Source organism: Danio rerio, chromosome 4 (genome assembly GCF_052040795.2).
Source record: "Danio rerio strain M-AB ecotype USA chromosome 4, GRCz13ab, whole genome shotgun sequence".
Lineage (NCBI taxonomy): Eukaryota > Metazoa > Chordata > Actinopteri > Cypriniformes > Danionidae > Danio > Danio rerio.
This window is the reverse complement of record NC_141024.2, coordinates 54,220,938-54,237,070: the sequence shown is the minus strand read 5'-3', so window position 1 is coordinate 54,237,070 and position 16,133 is coordinate 54,220,938. Positions and strand designations below refer to the sequence as shown.

The 16,133-nt window shown below is 43.0% G+C and overlaps 4 non-coding genes across 4 annotated transcripts; all 4 read left to right on the top strand.

The window, feature by feature from the left end:
- Positions 1-1,577: 1,577 nt before the first annotated feature.
- trnap-cgg (transfer RNA proline (anticodon CGG)) lies at positions 1,578-1,649 on the top strand. The gene has a single exon. It is a non-coding gene; the product is annotated as a tRNA-Pro (tRNA).
- A 4,997-nt stretch (positions 1,650-6,646) lies between these two features.
- Positions 6,647-6,718, top strand: trnap-cgg (transfer RNA proline (anticodon CGG)). Its single transcript has one exon. It is a non-coding gene; the product is annotated as a tRNA-Pro (tRNA).
- Positions 6,719-10,322: 3,604 nt separating this feature from the next.
- trnap-ugg (transfer RNA proline (anticodon UGG)) lies at positions 10,323-10,394 on the top strand. Its single transcript has one exon. It is a non-coding gene; the product is annotated as a tRNA-Pro (tRNA).
- Positions 10,395-13,141: 2,747 nt separating this feature from the next.
- Positions 13,142-13,213, top strand: trnap-cgg (transfer RNA proline (anticodon CGG)). The gene has a single exon. It is a non-coding gene; the product is annotated as a tRNA-Pro (tRNA).
- The last annotated feature ends 2,920 nt before the right edge of the window (positions 13,214-16,133 follow it).

Here is a 16,133-nt window from a genome sequence, read left to right as displayed (position 1 = left end):
CACAGAGGCCTTTTTTCTGAGAATGCCAGTTTGTCAGCAGATAGTGTTGCCATGTAAAGTGGCTGTTACAGTAGCTAGTTGGTTTAGGGGTATGATTCTCGCTTAGGGTGCCATTGATTCATTAGAGAAAGTTTTCTGACTATCTGATGGTTCTGACGCCATGTGAAGTTTTATCAATGTAGTGGCTCGTTGGCCTAGGGGTATGATTCTCGCTTTGGTTGAGAGAGGTCCCGGGTTCATATCCTGGACGAGCCCTTGCAGGTATCATGTGTTTTACAGGGCATTATGACTTTCATTAAAATGTCTTTCGAAGAATTCCAGTTTGTCAGCAGATAGTGTCGCCACATAAAACATTCCTTTGCATAGTGGCTTGCTGGTCTAGGCGTATGATTTTCGTTCATGCAATGAGAAATCCCAGATTCAGGTTTCGGTTGAGCCCTTACACTTGTCTGCTGTTTTGTAAGGTTGTTGTGGCTTACACAGAGGCCTTTTTTCTGAGAATGCCAGTTTGTCAGCAGATAGTGTTGCCATATAAAGTTGCTGTTTTGCAGTGGCTCGGTGGTCTAGGGGTATGATTCTCACTTAGGGTGCCCTTGATTCGTTAGAGAAAGATTTCTGACCATCTGACGTCTTGTGAAATTCTCTCAATTTAGTGGCTCATTGGTCTATGGGTATGATTCTCGCTTCGGTTGCGAGAGGACCCGGGTTCAGTTCCTGGATTAGCCCTTGCAGGTGTACTGTGTTTTACAGGGCATTATGTCTTTCGGAAAAACGTCTTTCAAAGATTTCCAATTTGTCAGCAGATAGTGTCGCCACATAAAATATTTCTTGCATAGTGGCTTGCTGTTCTAGGAGTTTGATTCTCGTTCATGCCATGAGAAATCCTAGGTTCAAATTTCAGTTGAACCCTTACAGTTGTCTTTTGTTTTGTAAGGGCGTTGTGGCTTACACAGAGGCCTTTTTTCTGAGAATGCCGGTTTGTCAGCAGATAGTGTTGCCATGTAAAGTGGCTGTTTTGCAGTTGCTCGTTGGTCTACGGGCATGATTCTCGCTTAAGATGCGAGAGGTCTCGTTTTCAAATCCTGGACGAACCATTGCAGAAGTCCCGGGTCCAAATGAAGCAAAAGCCCTGCTTCAATGTTTGTTAGATAAGGATTTCTGACCATCTGTTCGTTCTGATGTCTTGTAAAATATTCAAGCTTTTGTGGCTCGTTGGTCTAGGGGTATGATTCTCGCTTAGGGTGCGAGAGGTCCCGGGTTCAGATCCTGGACGAGCCCTTGCAGTTATTCTTTTGTTTTACGGGGCATTATGGCTTTCATAAAAAACGTTTTTCGAAGAATTCCAGTTTGTCAGCAGATAGTGTCGGCACATAAAGCATTCCTTTGCATAGTGGTTCGGTTGTCTAGGACTATGATTCTCGTTCATGCCGTGAGAAATCCCAGATACAAATTTCGGTTGAGCCCTTACAGTTGTCTGCTGTTTTGTAAGGGCGTTGTGGCTTACACAGAGGCCTTTTTTCTGAGAATGCCTGTTCGTCAGCTGATAGTGTTGCCATATAAAGTTACTGTTTTGCAGTGGCTCGTTGGTCTAGGGGTATGATTCTCGCTTCGGGTGTGAGAGGTCCCGGGTTCAAATCCCGGACGAGCCCTTACAGGTGTTATGTGTTTTACAGGGCACTATGTCTTTCATTAAAATGTCTTTCGAAGAATTCCAGTTTGTCAGCAGATAGTGTCGCCACATAAAACATTCCTTTGCATAGTGGCTTGCTGGTCTAGGAGTTTGATTCTCGTTCATGCCATGAGAAATCCTAGGTTCAAATTTCAGTTGAACCCTTACAGTTGTCTTTTGTTTTGTAAGGGCGTTGTGGCTTACACAGAGGCCTTTTTTCTGAGAATGCCGGTTTGTCAGCAGATAGTGTTGCCATGTAAAGTGGCTGTTTTGCAGTTGCTCGTTGGTCTACGGGCATAATTCTCGCATAAGGTGCGAGAGCTCCCGTTTTCAAATCCTGGACGAACCATTGCAGAAGTCCCGGGTCCAAATGAAGCAAAAGCCCTGCTTCAATGTTTGTTAGATAAGGATTTCTGACCATCTGTTGCTTCTGATGTCTTGTGAAATATTCAAACTTTTGTGGCTCGTTGGTCTAGGGGTATGAATCTCGCTTAGGGTGTGAGAGGCACCGGGTTTAAATCCCAGACGAGTTCTTGCAGTTATTCTGTTGTTTTACAGGGCATTATGGCTTTCATAAAAAACGTTTTTCGAAGAATTCCAGTTTGTCAGCAGATAATGTCGCCACATAAAATGTTTCTTGCATAGTTGCTTGCTGTTCTAGGAGTTTGATTCTCGTTCATGCCATGAGAAATCCTAGGTTCAAATTTCAGTTGAACCCTTACAGTTGTCTTTTGTTTTGTAAGGGCGTTGTGGCTTACACAGAGGCCTTTTTTTTCTGAGAATGCCGGTTTTTCAGCAGATAGTGTTGCCATGTAAAGTGGCTGTTTTGCAGTTGCTCGTTGGTCTACGGGCTTGATTCTCGCATAAGGTGCGAGAGCTCCCGTTTTCAAATCCTGGACGAACCATTGCAGAAGTCCCGGGTCCAAATGAAGCAAAAGCCCTGCTTCAATGTTTGTTAGATAAGGATTTCTGACCATCTGTTGCTTCTGATGTCTTGTGAAATATTCAAACTTTTGTGGCTCGTTGGTCTAGGGGTATGAATCTCGCTTAGGGTGTGAGAGGTCCCGGGTTTAAATCCCAGACGAGCTCGTGCAGTTATTCTGTTGTTTTACAGGGCAATATGGCTTTCATAAAAAACGTTTTTCGAAGAATTCCAGTTTGTCAGCAGATAGTGTCGCCACATAAAATATTTCTTGCATAGTGGCTTGCTGTTCTAGGAGTTTGATTCTCGTTCATGCCATGAGAAATCCTAGGTTCAAATTTCAGTTGAACCCTTACAGTTGTCTTTTGTTTTGTAAGGGCGTTGTGGCTTACACAGAGGCCTTTTTTCTGAGAATGCCGGTTTGTCAGCAGATAGTGTTGCCATGTAAAGTGGCTGTTTTGCAGTTGCTCGTTGGTCTACGGGCTTGATTCTCGCATAAGGTGCGAGAGGTCCCGTTTTCAAATCCTGGACGAACCATTGCAGAAGTCCTGGTTCCAAATGAAGCAAAAGCCCTGCTTCAATGTTTGTTAGATAAGGATTTCTGACCATCTGTTGCTTCAGATGTCTTGTGAAATATTCAAGCTTTTGTGGCTCGTTGGTCTAGGGGTATGATTTTCGCTTAGGGTGCCCTTGATTCGTCAGAGAAAGTTTTCTGACTATCTGATCCTTCTGACGCCATGTGAAATCTTATCACAGTAGTGGTTCGTTGGTCTAGGGGTATGATACTTGCTTTGGGTGTGAGAGGTCCCGGGTTCAAATCCCGGACGAGCCCTAGCAGTTATTTTGTCGTTTTACAGGGCATTATGGCTTTCATAAAAAACATTTTTCGAAGAATTCCAGTTTGTCAGCAGATAGTGTCGCCACATAAAACATTCCTTTGCATAGTGGCTTGCTGGTCTAGGAGTATGATTTTCGTTCATGCAATGAAAAATCCCAGATTCAAATTTCGGTTGAGCCCTTACAGTTGTCTGCTGTTTTGTAAGGTCGTTGTGGCTTACACAGAGGCCTTTTTTCTGAGAATGCCAGTTCGTCAGCAGATAGTGTTGCCATATAAATTTGCTGTTTTGCAGCGGCTCGGTGGTCTAGGGGTATGATTCTCACTTAGGGTGCCCTTGATTCGTTAGGGAAAGATTTCTGACTATCTGACGCCTTGTGAAATTCTCTCAATTTAGTGGTTCATTGGTCTATCTGTATGATTCTTGCTTCGATTGCGAGAGGACCCGGGTTCAATTCTCGGATGAGCCCTTGCAGGTGTACTGTGTTTTACAGGGCATTATATCTTTCGTAAAAACGTCTTTCAAAGAATTCCAATTTGTCAGCAGATAGTGTCGCCACATAAAATATTTCTTGCATAGTGGCTTGCTGGTCTAGGAGTATGATTCTCGTTCATGCCATGAGAAATCCTAGGTTCAAATTTCAGTTGAACCCTTACAGTTGTCTTTTGTTTTGTAAGGGCGTTGTGGCTTACACAGAGGCCTTTTTCTGAGAATGCCGGTTTGTCAGCAGATAGTGTTGCCATGTAAAGTTACTGTTATGCAGTGGCTCGTTGGTCTAGGGGTATGATTCTGGCTTAGGGTGCCCTCGATTCGTCAGAGAAAGTTTTCTGACTATCTGATGCTTCTGACGCCATGTGAAATTTTATCACAGTAGTGGCTCATTGGTCTAGGGGTATGATTCTCGCTTTGGGTGTGAGAGGTCCCGGGTTCAAATCCCGGACGAGCCCTTGCAGTTATTTTGTTGTTTTACAGGGCATTATGGCTTTCATAAAAAACATTTTTCGAAGAATTCCAGTTTGTCAGCAGATAGTGTCGCCACATAAAACATTCCTTTGCATAGTGGCTTGCTGGTCTAGGAGTATGATTTTCATTCATGCAATGAAAAATCCCAGATTCAAATTTCGGTTGAGCCCTTACAGTTGTCTGCTGTTTTGTAAGGTCGTTGTGGCTTACACAGAGGCCTTTTTTCTGAGAATGCCAGTTCGTCAGCAGATAGTGTTGCCATATAAATTTGCTGTTTTGCAGCGGCTCGGTGGTCTAGGGGTATGATTCTCACTTAGGGTGCCCTTGATTCGTTAGGGAAAGATTTCTGACTATCTGACGCCTTGTGAAATTCTCTCAATTTAGTGGTTCATTGGTGTATCTGTATGATTCTCGCTTCGATTGTGAGAGGACCCGGGTTCAATTCTCGGATGAGCCCTTGCAAGTGTACTGTGTTTTACAGGGCATTATATCTTTCGTAAAAACGTCTTTCAAAGAATTCCAATTTGTCAGCAGATAGTGTCGCCACATAAAACATTCCTTTGCATAGTGGCTTGCTGGTCTAGGAGTATGATTTTCGTTCATGCAATGAGAAATCCCAGATTCAAATTTCGGTTGAGCCCTTACGTTTGTCTGCTGTTTTGTAAGGTCTACGGGCTTACACAGAGGCCTTTTTTCTGAGAATGCCAGTTCATCAGCAGATAGTTTTGCCATGTAAAGTGGCTGTTACAGTAGCTAGTTGGTTTAGGGGTATGATTCTCGCTTAGGGTGCCATTGATTCATTAGAGAAAGTTTTCTGACTATCTGATGGTTCTGACGCCATGTGAAGTTTTATCAATGTAGTGGCTCGTTGGCCTAGGGGTATGATTCTCGCTTTGGTTGAGAGAGGTCCCGGGTTCATATCCTGGACGAGCCCTTGCAGGTATCATGTGTTTTACAGGGCACTATGACTTTCATTAAAATGTCTTTCGAAGAATTCCAGTTTGTCAGCAGATAGTGTCGCCACATAAAACATTCCTTTGCATAGTGGCTTGCTGGTCTAGGCGTATGATTTTCGTTCATGCAATGAGAAATCCCAGATTCAGGTTTCGGTTGAGCCCTTACACTTGTCTGCTGTTTTGTAAGGTTGTTGTGGCTTACACAGAGGCCTTTTTTCTGAGAATGCCAGTTTGTCAGCAGATAGTGTTGCCATATAAAGTTGCTGTTTTGCAGTGGCTCGGTGGTCTAGGGGTATGATTCTCACTTAGGGTGCCCTTGATTCGTTAGAGAAAGATTTCTGACCATCTGACGTCTTGTGAAATTCTCTCAATTTAGTGGCTCATTGGTCTATGGGTATGATTCTCGCTTCGGTTGCGAGAGGACCCGGGTTCAGTTCCTGGATTAGCCCTTGCAGGTGTACTGTGTTTTACAGGGCATTATGTCTTTCGGAAAAACGTCTTTCAAAGATTTCCAATTTGTCAGCAGATAGTGTCGCCACATAAAATATTTCTTGCATAGTGGCTTGCTGTTCTAGGAGTTTGATTCTCGTTCATGCCATGAGAAATCCTAGGTTCAAATTTCAGTTGAACCCTTACAGTTGTCTTTTGTTTTGTAAGGGCGTTGTGGCTTACACAGAGGCCTTTTTTCTGAGAATGCCGGTTTGTCAGCAGATAGTGTTGCCATGTAAAGTGGCTGTTTTGCAGTTGCTCGTTGGTCTACGGGCATGATTCTCGCTTAAGATGCGAGAGGTCTCGTTTTCAAATCCTGGACGAACCATTGCAGAAGTCCCGGGTCCAAATGAAGCAAAAGCCCTGCTTCAATGTTTGTTAGATAAGGATTTCTGACCATCTGTTCCTTCTGATGTCTTGTAAAATATTCAAGCTTTTGTGGCTCGTTGGTCTAGGGGTATGATTCTCGCTTAGGGTGCGAGAGGTCCCGGGTTCAGATCCTGGACGAGCCCTTGCAGTTATTCTTTTGTTTTACGGGGCATTATGGCTTTCATAAAAAACGTTTTTCGAAGAATTCCAGTTTGTCAGCAGATAGTGTCGGCACATAAAGCATTCCTTTGCATAGTGGTTCGGTTGTCTAGGACTATGATTCTCGTTCATGCCGTGAGAAATCCCAGATACAAATTTCGGTTGAGCCCTTACAGTTGTCTGCTGTTTTGTAAGGGCGTTGTGGCTTACACAGAGGCCTTTTTTCTGAGAATGCCTGTTCGTCAGCTGATAGTGTTGCCATATAAAGTTACTGTTTTGCAGTGGCTCGTTGGTCTAGGGGTATGATTCTCGCTTCGGGTGTGAGAGGTCCCGGGTTCAAATCCCGGACGAGCCCTTACAGGTGTTATGTGTTTTACAGGGCACTATGTCTTTCATTAAAATGTCTTTCGAAGAATTCCAGTTTGTCAGCAGATAGTGTCGCCACATAAAACATTCCTTTGCATAGTGGCTTGCTGGTCTAGGAGTTTGATTCTCGTTCATGCCATGAGAAATCCTAGGTTCAAATTTCAGTTGAACCCTTACAGTTGTCTTTTGTTTTGTAAGGGCGTTGTGGCTTACACAGAGGCCTTTTTTCTGAGAATGCCGGTTTGTCAGCAGATAGTGTTGCCATGTAAAGTGGCTGTTTTGCAGTTGCTCGTTGGTCTACGGGCATAATTCTCGCATAAGGTGCGAGAGCTCCCGTTTTCAAATCCTGGACGAACCATTGCAGAAGTCCCGGGTCCAAATGAAGCAAAAGCCCTGCTTCAATGTTTGTTAGATAAGGATTTCTGACCATCTGTTGCTTCTGATGTCTTGTGAAATATTCAAACTTTTGTGGCTCGTTGGTCTAGGGGTATGAATCTCGCTTAGGGTGTGAGAGGCACCGGGTTTAAATCCCAGACGAGTTCTTGCAGTTATTCTGTTGTTTTACAGGGCATTATGGCTTTCATAAAAAACGTTTTTCGAAGAATTCCAGTTTGTCAGCAGATAATGTCGCCACATAAAATGTTTCTTGCATAGTTGCTTGCTGTTCTAGGAGTTTGATTCTCGTTCATGCCATGAGAAATCCTAGGTTCAAATTTCAGTTGAACCCTTACAGTTGTCTTTTGTTTTGTAAGGGCGTTGTGGCTTACACAGAGGCCTTTTTTTTCTGAGAATGCCGGTTTTTCAGCAGATAGTGTTGCCATGTAAAGTGGCTGTTTTGCAGTTGCTCGTTGGTCTACGGGCTTGATTCTCGCATAAGGTGCGAGAGCTCCCGTTTTCAAATCCTGGACGAACCATTGCAGAAGTCCCGGGTCCAAATGAAGCAAAAGCCCTGCTTCAATGTTTGTTAGATAAGGATTTCTGACCATCTGTTGCTTCTGATGTCTTGTGAAATATTCAAACTTTTGTGGCTCGTTGGTCTAGGGGTATGAATCTCGCTTAGGGTGTGAGAGGTCCCGGGTTTAAATCCCAGACGAGCTCGTGCAGTTATTCTGTTGTTTTACAGGGCAATATGGCTTTCATAAAAAACGTTTTTCGAAGAATTCCAGTTTGTCAGCAGATAGTGTCGCCACATAAAATATTTCTTGCATAGTGGCTTGCTGTTCTAGGAGTTTGATTCTCGTTCATGCCATGAGAAATCCTAGGTTCAAATTTCAGTTGAACCCTTACAGTTGTCTTTTGTTTTGTAAGGGCGTTGTGGCTTACACAGAGGCCTTTTTTCTGAGAATGCCGGTTTGTCAGCAGATAGTGTTGCCATGTAAAGTGGCTGTTTTGCAGTTGCTCGTTGGTCTACGGGCTTGATTCTCGCATAAGGTGCGAGAGGTCCCGTTTTCAAATCCTGGACGAACCATTGCAGAAGTCCTGGTTCCAAATGAAGCAAAAGCCCTGCTTCAATGTTTGTTAGATAAGGATTTCTGACCATCTGTTGCTTCAGATGTCTTGTGAAATATTCAAGCTTTTGTGGCTCGTTGGTCTAGGGGTATGATTTTCGCTTAGGGTGCCCTTGATTCGTCAGAGAAAGTTTTCTGACTATCTGATCCTTCTGACGCCATGTGAAATCTTATCACAGTAGTGGTTCGTTGGTCTAGGGGTATGATACTTGCTTTGGGTGTGAGAGGTCCCGGGTTCAAATCCCGGACGAGCCCTAGCAGTTATTTTGTCGTTTTACAGGGCATTATGGCTTTCATAAAAAACATTTTTCGAAGAATTCCAGTTTGTCAGCAGATAGTGTCGCCACATAAAACATTCCTTTGCATAGTGGCTTGCTGGTCTAGGAGTATGATTTTCGTTCATGCAATGAAAAATCCCAGATTCAAATTTCGGTTGAGCCCTTACAGTTGTCTGCTGTTTTGTAAGGTCGTTGTGGCTTACACAGAGGCCTTTTTTCTGAGAATGCCAGTTCGTCAGCAGATAGTGTTGCCATATAAATTTGCTGTTTTGCAGCGGCTCGGTGGTCTAGGGGTATGATTCTCACTTAGGGTGCCCTTGATTCGTTAGGGAAAGATTTCTGACTATCTGACGCCTTGTGAAATTCTCTCAATTTAGTGGTTCATTGGTCTATCTGTATGATTCTTGCTTCGATTGCGAGAGGACCCGGGTTCAATTCTCGGATGAGCCCTTGCAGGTGTACTGTGTTTTACAGGGCATTATATCTTTCGTAAAAACGTCTTTCAAAGAATTCCAATTTGTCAGCAGATAGTGTCGCCACATAAAATATTTCTTGCATAGTGGCTTGCTGGTCTAGGAGTATGATTCTCGTTCATGCCATGAGAAATCCTAGGTTCAAATTTCAGTTGAACCCTTACAGTTGTCTTTTGTTTTGTAAGGGCGTTGTGGCTTACACAGAGGCCTTTTTCTGAGAATGCCGGTTTGTCAGCAGATAGTGTTGCCATGTAAAGTTACTGTTTTGCAGTGGCTCGTTGGTCTAGGGGTATGATTCTGGCTTAGGGTGCCCTCGATTCGTCAGAGAAAGTTTTCTGACTATCTGATGCTTCTGACGCCATGTGAAATTTTATCACAGTAGTGGCTCATTGGTCTAGGGGTATGATTCTCGCTTTGGGTGTGAGAGGTCCCGGGTTCAAATCCCGGACGAGCCCTTGCAGTTATTTTGTTGTTTTACAGGGCATTATGGCTTTCATAAAAAACATTTTTCGAAGAATTCCAGTTTGTCAGCAGATAGTGTCGCCACATAAAACATTCCTTTGCATAGTGGCTTGCTGGTCTAGGAGTATGATTTTCATTCATGCAATGAAAAATCCCAGATTCAAATTTCGGTTGAGCCCTTACAGTTGTCTGCTGTTTTGTAAGGTCGTTGTGGCTTACACAGAGGCCTTTTTTCTGAGAATGCCAGTTCGTCAGCAGATAGTGTTGCCATATAAATTTGCTGTTTTGCAGCGGCTCGGTGGTCTAGGGGTATGATTCTCACTTAGGGTGCCCTTGATTCGTTAGGGAAAGATTTCTGACTATCTGACGCCTTGTGAAATTCTCTCAATTTAGTGGTTCATTGGTGTATCTGTATGATTCTCGCTTCGATTGTGAGAGGACCCGGGTTCAATTCTCGGATGAGCCCTTGCAAGTGTACTGTGTTTTACAGGGCATTATATCTTTCGTAAAAACGTCTTTCAAAGAATTCCAATTTGTCAGCAGATAGTGTCGCCACATAAAATATTTCTTGCATAGTGGCTTGCTGGTCTAGGAGTATGATTCTCGTTCATGCCATGAGAAATCCTAGGTTCAAATTTCAGTTGAACCCTTACAGTTGTCTTTTGTTTTGTAAGGGCGTTGTGGCTTACACAGAGGCCTTTTTCTGAGAATGCCGGTTTGTCAGCAGATAGTGTTGCCATGTAAAGTTACTGTTTTGCAGTGGCTCGTTGGTCTAGGGGTATGATTCTGGCTTAGGGTGCCCTTGATTCGTCAGAGAAAGTTTTCTGACTATCTGATGCTTCCGACGCCATGTGAAATTTTATCACAGTAGTGGCTCGTTGGTCTAGGGGTATGATTCTCGCTTTGGGTGTGAGAGGTCCCGGGTTCAAATCCCGGACGAGCCCTTGCAGGTGTCATGTGTTTTACAGGGCACTATGACTTTCATTAAAATGTCTTTCAAAGAATTCCAGTTTGTCAGCAGATAGTGACGCCACATAAAACATTCCTTTGCATAGTGGCTTGCTGGTCTAGGAGTATGATTTTCGTTCATGCAATGAGAAATCCCAGATTCAAATTTCGGTTGAGCCCTTACATTTGTCTGCTGTTTTGTAAGGTCTACGGGCTTACACAGAGGCCTTTTTTCTGAGAATGCCAGTTCATCAGCAGATAGTTTTGCCATGTAAAGTGGCTGTTACAGTAGCTAGTTGGTTTAGGGGTATGATTCTCGCTTAGGGTGCCATTGATTCGTTAGAGAAAGTTTTCTGACTATCTGATGGTTCTGACGCCATGTGAAGTTTTATCAATGTAGTGGCTCGTTGGCCTAGGGGTATGATCCTCGCTTTGGTTGAGAGAGGTCCCGGGTTCATATCCCGGACGAGCCCTTGCAGGTATCATGTGTTTTACAGGGCACTATGACTTTCATTAAAATGTCTTTCGAAGAATTCCAGTTTGTCAGCAGATAGTGTCGCCACATAAAACATTCCTTTGCATAGTGGCTTGCTGGTCTAGGCGTATGATTTTCGTTCATGCAATGAGAAATCCCAGATTCAGATTTCGGTTGAGCCCTTACACTTGTCTGCTGTTTTGTAAGGTTGTTGTGGCTTACACAGAGGCCTTTTTTCTGAGAATGCCAGTTTGTCAGCAGATCGTGTTGCCATATAAAGTTGCTGTTTTGCAGTGGCTCGGTGGTCTAGGGGTATGATTCTCACTTAGGGTGCCCTTGATTCGTTAGAGAAAGATTTCTGACCATCTGACGTCTTGTGAAATTCTCTCAATTTAGTGGCTCATTGGTCTAGGGCTATGATTCTCGCTTTGGGTGTGAGAGGTCCCGGATTCAAATCCCGGACGAGTCCTTGCAGGTGTCATGTGTTTTACAGGGCACTATGACTTTCATTAAAATGTGTTTCGAAGAATTCCAGTTTGTCAGCAGATAGTGTCGCCACATAAAACATTCCTTTGCATAGTGGCTTGCTGGTCTAGGAGTATGATTTTCGTTCATGCAATGAGAAATCCCAGATTCAAATTTCGGTTGAGCCCTTACATTTGTCTGCTGTTTTGTAAGGTCTACGGGCTTACACAGAGGCCTTTTTTCTGAGAATGCCAGTTCATCAGCAGATAGTTTTGCCATGTAAAGTGGCTGTTACAGTAGCTAGTTGGTTTAGGGGTATGATTCTCGCTTAGGGTGCCATTGATTCGTTAGAGAAAGTTTTCTGACTATCTGATGGTTCTGACGCCATGTGAAGTTTTATCAATGTAGTGGCTCGTTGGCCTAGGGGTATGATTCTCGCTTTGGTTGAGAGAGGTCCCGGTTTCATATCCCGGACGAGCCCTTGCAGGTATCATGTGTTTTACAGGGCACTATGACTTTCATTAAAATGTCTTTCGAAGAATTCCAGTTTGTCAGCAGATAGTGTCGCCACATAAAACATTCCTTTGCATAGTGGCTTGCTGGTCTAGGCGTATGATATTCGTTCATGCAATGAGAAATCCCAGATTCAGATTTCGGTTGAGCCCTTACACTTGTCTGCTGTTTTGTAAGGTTGTTGTGGCTTACACAGAGGCCTTTTTTCTGAGAATGCCAGTTTGTCAGCAGATAGTGTTGCCATATAAAGTTGCTGTTTTGCAGTGGCTCGGTGGTCTAGGGGTATGATTCTCACTTAGGGTGCCCTTGATTCGTTAGAGAAAGATTTCTGACCATCTGACGTCTTGTGAAATTCTCTCAATTTAGTGGCTCATTCGTCTATGGGTATGATTCTCGCTTCGGTTGCGAGAGGACCCGGGTTCAGTTCCTGGATTAGCCCTTGCAGGTGTACTGTGTTTTACAGGGCATTATGTCTTTCGGAAAAACGTCTTTCAAAGATTTCCAATTTGTCAGCAGATAGTGTCGCCACATAAAATATTTCTTGCATAGTGGCTTGCTGTTCTAGGAGTTTGATTCTCGTTCATGCCATGAGAAATCCTAGGTTCAAATTTCAGTTGAACCCTTACAGTTGTCTTTTGTTTTGTAAGGGCGTTGTGGCTTACACAGAGGCCTTTTTTCTGAGAATGCCGGTTTGTCAGCAGATAGTGTTGCCATGTAAAGTGGCTGTTTTGCAGTTGCTCGTTGGTCTACGGGCATGATTCTCGCTTAAGATGCGAGAGGTCTCGTTTTCAAATCCTGGACGAACCATTGCAGAAGTCCCGGGTCCAAATGAAGCAAAAGCTCTGCTTCAATGTTTGTTAGATAAGGATTTCTGACCATCTGTTGCTTCAGATGTCTTGTAAATTATTCAAGCTTTTGTGGCTCGTTGGTCTAGGGGTATGATTCTCGCTTAGGGTGCGAGAGGTCCCGGGTTCAAATCCTGGACGAGCCCTTGCAGTTATTCTGTTGTTTTACAGGGCATTATGGCTTTCATAAAAAACGTTTTTCGAAGAATTCCTGTTTGTCAGCAGATAGTGTCGGCACATAAAGCATTCCTTTGCATAGTGGTTTGGTTGTCTAGAACTATGATTCTCGTTCATGCCGAGAGAAATCCCAGATTCAAATTTCGGTTGAGCCCTTACAGTTGTCCGCTGTTTTGTAAGGGCGTTGTGGCTTACACAGAGGCCTTTTTTCTGAGAATGCCAGTTCGTCAGCTGATAGTGTTGCCATATAAAGTTACTGTTTTGCAGTGGCTCGTTGGTCTAGGGGTATGATTCTCGCTTCGGGTGTGAGAGGTCCCGGGTTCAAATCCCGGACGAGCCCTTACAGGTGTTATGTGTTTTACAGGGCACTATGTCTTTCATTAAAATGTCTTTCGAAGAATTCCAGTTTGTCAGCAGATAGTGTCGCCACATAAAACATTCCTTTGCATAGTGGCTTGCTGGTCTAGGAGTATGATTTTCGTTCATGCAATGAAAAATCCCAGATTCAAATTTCGGTTGAGCCCTTACAGTTGTCTGCTGTTTTGTAAGGTCGTTGTGGCTTACACAGAGGCCTTTTTTCTGAGAATGCCAGTTTGTCAGCAGATAGTGTTGCCATATAAAGTTGCTGTTTTGCAGTGGCTCGTTGGTCTAGGGGTATGATTCTCACTTAGGGTGCCCTTGATTCGTTAGAGAAAGATTTCTGACTATCTGACACCTTGTGAAATTCTCCCAATTTAGTGGCTTGTTGGTCTATGGGTATGATTCTCGCTTCGGTTGCGAATGGTCTCAGGTTCAATTCCTGGACGAGCACTTGCAGGTGTCCTGTGTTTTACAGGGCATTATGTCTTTCGGAAAAACGTCTTTCAAAGAATTCCAATTTGTCAGCAGATAGTGTCGCTACATAAATATTTCTTGCATAGTGGCTTGCTGGTCTAGGAGTATGATTCTCGTTCATGCCATGAGAAATCCTAGGTTCAAATTTCAGTTGAACCCTTACAGTTGTCTTTTGTTTTGTAAGGTCGTTGTGGCTTACACAGAGGCCTTTTTTCTGAGAATGCCGGTTGGTCAGCAGATAGTGTTGCCATCTAAAGTTGCTGTTTTGCAGTGGCTCGTTGGTATAGGGGCATGATTCTTGCTTCGGGTGCGAGAGGTCCTGTGTTCATATTCCAGACGAGCCGTTGCAGTTGTCTAGTGTTTAACAGGGCATTATGTCTTTCGTAAAAATGTCTTTTGAAGAATTCCAGTTTGTCAGCAGATAGTATTGCCATGTAAAGTGGCTGTTTTGCAGTAGCTTGTTGGTCTACGCGCTTGATTCTCACATAAGGTGCGAGAGGTCCAGTTTTCAAATCCTGGACGAACCATTGTAGAAGTCCTGGGTCCAAATGAAGCAAAAGCCCTGCTTCAATGTTTGTTAGATAAGGATTTCTGACCATATGTTGCTTCTGAAGTCTTGTGAAATATTCAAGCTTTTGTGGTTTGTTGGTGTAGGAGTATGAATCTCGCTTAGGGTGCCCTTGATTCCCTTTAGAGAAAGATTTCTGACTATTTGATGCTTCTGACGCCATGTGAAATCCTAGCACTTTAGTGGCTCATTGGTCTAGGGGTGTGATTCTCGCTTTGGATGTGAGAGGTCCCAGGTTCAAATACCGGATGAGACCTTGCAGGTGTCCTGCGTTTTACAGCAAATTATGTCTTTCATAAAAATGTCTTTCGAAGAATTCCAGTTTGCCAGCATATAGTGTCGCCACAAAACATTACTTTGCATAGTGGCTTGCTTGTCTAGGAGTATGATTCTCGTTCATTCCGTGAGAAATAACAGGTTAAAATTTCGGTTGAGCCATTCAGCATATAGTGTTGCCCTGTAAAGTTGCTGTCTGAGAGAACTATGCTTTTAAGCCAGGGGTCACCAAACTTGTTCCTGGAGGTCTTAAAATGACAACCAAAGAGGTTGTTTACAGTTTTTTCCAGTTGTTTACACACATTTTCTGAAAGCATGTCTCATATTGTCAGAACTCTACACACAAATCACAAAGCACACACACATTGGGCAAAACTCTTCAATTCTTCTGCAAAATGAAATTATAAGTTCAAAACAATGTGATTTCTTCTCAAAAAGGTATTTTGTTTTCAAATGACACACACAAGCCATCACATTAATAGATATTCATAAGATCAGTTGAACACTAATGTGATTAATGTAAAACACTATGACCACTTCTTCTCTATTCATCATAATGACTTTCTGTAAGCCTTCTTCTGTTCAGTGTTACACTTACTACAGACAGTACATAGACCTACAGAAGTGCATTGTAAAATTTTTCGAAAATTGTTTTAATACAAAACAAACAAATACCAAATATATTTTACTGTATTTTCCTCACAAAAACAGCGTACACAGTGTTCATCCCAACCAACACAAAGTTGCAGAAAATGTGGTCTACATATACCATCAACAGAAGTATTTACTAAATACAGTTACAGTAAAAAAATAAATAAATAAAAAAACAGCTATACTGCATTCTCTTTTCTGTATTGGTGTGGCCAAGCAGTGGGGCAAATGTCACCTTGCATGGCAAATCCAGCCACGAAAAGCATCAACTGCTATAGCTTGGAGAAGGGGTATACATGTGTTTGGATTTCGGTCATACACTTTTCATCTCCAGGCAGGAAAAAAATCCTCAATAGGTTTGAGGAATGGAGAATATGGAGGGGGAGATAAACAACTTAAAAACATGGGTGTGCAGTCAACTAGTTGTGAATCAGATGAGCTCTTAAATGTAACTCATTTTGTCGCACTATCCATTATGCCTCAAAGCTATACAGTTTTATAATTAATTTCGTTAATCTCTATAAAAAAAGCACACGCACCACCTGAACTAAGGCGCTGCTGGGATTTGAGCCCAGGATCTCCTGTTTACAAGGCATTTTGACCAGCTAAGATACAGCGCCACAAAAATTAATTGTAAGAGACATTTGCCCGATAACAAAAATCGAAGAAGAAATAAATACACAACAAAAACCAGCATGTCAGGATGCAGAAAATGCTGACAAGACGGACGTGGTCTTTTAGAGTCTGGATGATCATGTCTCAAACCTGACCGGTAACCTGGCCTCTGTTCAAGATCAAAGTAAAAAATGCATTATTTTATTTTTATTTAATCTACCCTTAATCATGTGTTAATTGTTGTTTGGAATATCCTCTAGTAAACAGGAGATTCTTGGTTCAAACCCCTAAAGTTCCTATTGTACAGCTTCCAGGA